Source organism: Nylanderia fulva, unplaced genomic scaffold (genome assembly GCF_048542155.1).
Source record: "Nylanderia fulva isolate GAGA-0341 unplaced genomic scaffold, ASM4854215v1 Scaffold52, whole genome shotgun sequence".
In the NCBI taxonomy this organism is placed as follows: domain Eukaryota; kingdom Metazoa; phylum Arthropoda; class Insecta; order Hymenoptera; family Formicidae; genus Nylanderia; species Nylanderia fulva.
Genome location: NW_028190610.1, coordinates 1103862 through 1109861, shown reverse-complemented (window position 1 = coordinate 1109861; position 6000 = coordinate 1103862).

The window sequence follows — 6000 nt, the reverse complement described above, 5'->3', positions numbered from 1 at the left end:
ATCGTTCCTTAATGTTCGCATATAAATGTGGAATCTCATTAGCAAAATAAAAATTTGTACACACGGTTTGCAACACAACAACAAATTCGAAAAAATATAAATCCGTACACTGAAATCGTAAAATTTAAAATTTCTTAAATCCTTTCATAGCTAATCAATTCGATTAGAATAGACAAGAGCTACTCTGTTAATACTACGCTTATATTCGTAAATTAATTCAAAATCGTATATTGAAATAATTTATCGACTATAAAGATTACGACAATAAAATGCTTTAAAACTAAAAATTTTATAATTTCACATAAAACAAAAATCAATATCAGACTATAACAAAACGTCTGTGTTTGGAAATTTTATAGTACGTATTTTTAATAAATATGTCTGGTTGATTTAATACTTTAATATTGATATTTAAGTAATTCAGACACCAAATAAACTACTGTAAAGAGGAAGGAAGAATCGATTATTAATTTCCTCAGACACTTAAATCAAAATTAATGATAATTTAATTTATTTCTTACTTACATAATTAAAATCAATTTAATGTTTCATATATTGCCAAAATAAAATTGACAAGTATAAAAGAGCATTACCGCATTAAAAAAATTATTAAATTAAAAATATTTTTATTTCTATACTGCTATATAAATAAATATTTATCTGTTTAGAAAAGAATTTTTTTACATCAAACAATAAATGTTTTTCACATCCAATCGATACTATTAATTTCAAATAAATAATTTTTATTATAAAAGAGTATTGAGGTCGGAAAATCACGATTTATATTTAAAATTGTATTTTATTTTGGCTTTATACTCACAGTTTGTTTATTTAGTATATATATAATTTGAAAAAAAAGTAAAATAAATTTTGAAAAATATTTTAAAAACACCTATTTAAATACTAGTGACTGTCATTATAATTGGAAATTTATTTTGTATTTAACTTATTACAAAATGTTATATAAAGATAATACTTTTATCAGTTATAAATCTTCATGGTTTCGCGCATAGAGTACGATGTCATAAACAAAGTATTAAAATTTTAAAATTAGATAAATGTGATATAAAAAACAAAAAAATAGTACATATCGCGATTAATAAGAAATCAATTATAATATTTACAATTTTATATTATATACTTATACAAACAGAGTACGTACAGTATAAAGACACAGTATTATGCATAAAGACATGTATAATTAAATGTATATTTCTAACAAAAAAATATAAAATGTCCCGTTTTAAATTAAATATTGTTGTAATTTTATAAACCAAGGTTTTTCTTTCGAAAAATATACTTTATACAATATTTATAGAACTGGAAAAAGAGCGTCGCGTCGTAAGTATACGGTCTTATTTCAATTGAAGCATTTTCGAGATTTGATAATATCATTATTTTTTAAACGTTTTATGTTCTTTTCTGAAACAAATATGAAACATCTTGTAATGTATTTATCTTCCAATATTGTTTTATCTAAATAAACTTTTGCACAAAATAATGTGGATAAATTGATTGGTATAAGAAAAACATTCCAGTGATTTTAAAAAATTGCAATTCGTAGCAATGTGCAACTACATACATTTTTTAAATAATGATATATTTATAATAATTTAATTCTATTACTATTTTGTGCAAAAATTATTGAGATAAAATTATCGAAGGTTGAGTATATGACGAGAAATTACATACCATATTTTTAGTAAAAATGTTTTTTCGAAATAAGTCATATAAATATGTATAAATAATGCCTATTTTATTGGATTAATTGGGCAAAATTTAAATGTGCTCAATTAAGACAACAGTTACACAAAAATGCCGCCACCCACACAAATATATATATGTAAATATATATACATATAAAGACCGAAAAAATTGCAATTTATGGCAATGGTGCAATGCATACATTTATATTAAATAAGGACATATTTATACTAATTGAATTATTAAGATAAAATTATCGAAATAATGAGTATACGAGAAATTACACAATATTTTTAGCAAAAATGTTGTTGAAATAAGTCATATAATGGTATAAACAATGCTTAATATTTGATTAATTAGGCAAAAGTTAAATGTGCTAAATTAAATCAACCGTTACACACAATGCCGCCATACACCCAAATATATATAATTATATATATATATATATATATAACGACCTCAGAGTTTTGTTGATTTAACACATCATATTTAGCATGAAGACACGTCCAGAGAATCAGTCAGTCTTTCGTGGTCTTTCGAACCACGTCGCCGTAGATATAATATACTTTTAATAAAGTGTGTGAATATATTATATTCTTCCAACATTGCATACTTCTAAAGCATTTAATTTGCTGCAGTTTATTTTTAAAACAATATATAGTTATAATCAATATAGTTTTCCAATTAACATTCTGTTTTCGAAATATTCGGTAAGTCAGAAGAACTTTTATACATATAAAACATGTGTCTATAAATGCAAGAAAATTTAATCATTTGGTAGGACGGAATTTTATAGAATTTCCAACATATGTATAGGAATAAAGAGAATAGTTTTATTCAAAATTATTTGTAAATTTCAATCCAGAGATATATATAATTTAAATAATTCTATTGTCCTTTCTTCAGCGAGTTCGCTGACAATGAGTGACATGTTATCAATTCTTTGGCCTATATCGGTTAGGCTGTCCGTTGTTATATTTTGCTTGTTTTGATACTTTGTCTTTAACTTGTTCATTATGATTCTTTCGCTCGGGTCATATATATACATATATTCGATCGCTGACTTCGTTCTCAATTCGATTTAATATAATCAAATAAAATTGAAATATAAAATGAATTTATCGCCACAGTTAAAATAATCTTGAACCACAAAAGTTTGATATCAAATATTATTTTTGAAAGTTTGCAAATACTACAGTTAAACAGATAATGTATATTATAATAGACACTTTTAATTGTCTTTTCATTACTAGATTTATTAAAATTCTGTTTTCAAAATTTCTCGTACTTTTTATATTTATAAAAAATATCTGTATATATTTTAATACTTAATTGATTTTGAAGTTGTGCTGCGACATTGAGTAAAATAATTTTATGAAGAATGAAAATTAAATATTAATTTTTGTTGTTGAAAATTATATATATACATTAAGAAGAATAAAGAATAGAATAATTGTTTTTAATCTGTATTCGATATATCCCCTAAAAGAAGTATAATAAAAGTTTGAAAAATTAATTTTGTTAAGTGTAAAATAAATGTTAGTGACAATAATTAGTCGAATTGTCATCGATTCGACATCGATTCGACAACGAATCGACGTCAATTCGACCATTATTTTTCACTGGGAATATAAATGCAACACAAGTTAGAAGTAGACATAATACTAAATATTTTACGTAAAATTTTTTTACATAAATATTTTATATAAAACGTTCAAAACGCATGTTAATATTAAAAAACGCAACAACACTAGTTTAATATCGATTTAAAATAATTTTGAACCCAAAAAAGTTTTGATATCAAATATTTTTTTTTGAAATTTGCAAATACAAACATTTAAACAGATAATGTAATTAAAATAGAATTTTTAATTGTCTTTTTTACTAATTTAAAAAAATTCTTTTTTTTCAAAATTTCTCGTACTTTTTACTTTTTTAAAATTTTTCGCGAAAGGATATCGTTTACGATAAAAATTTTATATCCTGTTGCTCACAAAATCGAATAGTCAATTAGTGGACAAAAAAGGGGACGAAGAAATGGTTTTTTAAAATCTGAAAAACCTTTTAAAGGGGCTTGGTTTAAAAGTTTACTACATTGTTGCAAGTAGTGTAAATGAGGTTTTTTAAATTTTTAAACGCATCACCCCATTTTCTCGAAAACGTAAATATGAAGCATTTATATAACAAGATTTTCGTTATAAAATTATTTTTAAAATGTTAAATTTTTGAAAAATTTTTTTTTAAAAAAATTTTTAAACAATAAAAATGTATAGATATTAAATTTTTTAAAAAAATCTTTTTTATTTTTACTTCATTAAATAAAATTAAAAGTATAAAAAATTTTTTTTATATTTTAAACTTTTTTATATGATATTTAAAATTTTTTTATGAAACTAAATATTATAAATTTAATCAGAACGGGTACCCGTATTTATTTAAATTTTTTGATAAAGGGAAATTCTGCGATTTAATAACATGAGATAAAAATTTTTTAAAATATGTAATTTTTTAATATATTAATAAAAATTTTTGAGATTTATTATTAATTATTTGTATTTTTTTTAAAAATGAAAAAGGATTCTTTTTAAATAAAAGAACCGCTAATGATTAGTATTCCCTTTAAAGCTTACTTTTTTAGAGGGGTTATATTGATATATATAATTTTTTCAGTTTTTACCCTGTAATCAAAATTAAATTTTATTTTTTTGTTCAAATCAACAAAACTTCTTTTTTTGGGGATATTATGATTTTGGGGAATTCTATTCACAAGATGACAGTTTATTGAAAATTCGCGAACCATGAGGTAAAACGTAATAAAAAAATAATCTGCTAAATTTTGAACTTTAATTTATAAAAAAAGTGTAAAGTTAAGATAAAAATTTGTTATATGGATTTTATTAAAAAATAATTTTATTAAAGTACACACACAAGATAATTGTATTTTTTAAATTAAATATTTAAAGTTTATACATACGGGTTAATAATAATGGGGGTTAAAATATATATATAGATAAATATATTTATAGTACCAAAGGCCGATAATAATCGCACATATGTGGTAAGGATTTTAATTAATGGTCCTTTTTTTAAAAGTTTTTGTGTGGCTTCGCCGTGGAAATGATTTTAAAACGCGGCTTTTCCCCGCACCGTGCCGTCGCAAAATGGCGGCGTGCATGGCCCCAAACCATTTTTGCCTGCACGTAATAAAAAAAAAATAGTAGGTTCACTGCGGATTGCAATTGTTTTTCGGGGGTGGCCCAAACGCCCCTTCGGCTCGTGCGTTCATCCCCGCACTCGTGACCAATTGTAACTTTCCCCTTTGTACACAATATAATTGTACTATTTGTGGGGGAAAATAAAAAAAAATTTGAAAAAAAAATAATATCATTTTTTATAACTGAAAAAAACCCAAAAAGTCATTTTTTAAACATTTTAAAAATTTGCCAACGGCAAAAAATTAGAGGTTTTAAGCAAATTTGGTACCTTGGAATTTTACTTATTTAATAAAATTTTTGGGGGGGGGGGGGGCCCGATTTGATGGGAATGACCTTTTTAATATATATAAAAAAAATAAAATTTGTTTTTGAAAATTCACTATGTTTACAGTAATCTTTCAATAAAATAATTTATAATTTTCTTTTTTTTAAATTTTTGAGAAAATTTGTACACCTTTTTTGGCTGAGAAATACGCCGTCCCCGAAGAAATTTTTGGGAAATACCCATTCTCATGTAACAGGAGAAATAGACAATACAGAATATAATATAAAAAAATAATGAATATAAATATTTTAATGAAAAATTTTTTAATAATACAAACTTTTTTAAAATGTTTTTTATTTTTTCGCTTCTCCTAAAATTTCATATTATTTTTTTATTTTTACAATTTTCGCTTTTTTCCTAAATCGTACAAAAATTTACTTTATTTCATATTTTTACTAAACCGTTTTTTTGAAAAAATTTTGTCTTGTCATTTTATAAATATATATTAATATAATATATATTTTAACTACATTGTTTTTTTATTTTTTTGTTCTAATTTTACTTTTTTTCAAAAAAATTTAAAATTAATTTTATTTTTTTTTAATTTTTTTTTTATTTTACATATTTTATTTTCATATATCGTTTTCTTAAAGATTTGTGCTACATTTTTTTTTTAATTCTTTAAAATAATTTTTAAAAAAATCTAACCGTAAATTTTTATTGCTTTTTTTCATTTTATTCTTTCGTAGAATTTCTTCTTTTTTTATTTTTTTATTTTTTTTTTGTCTTTATACATTTATTATATAAATTTTTAAA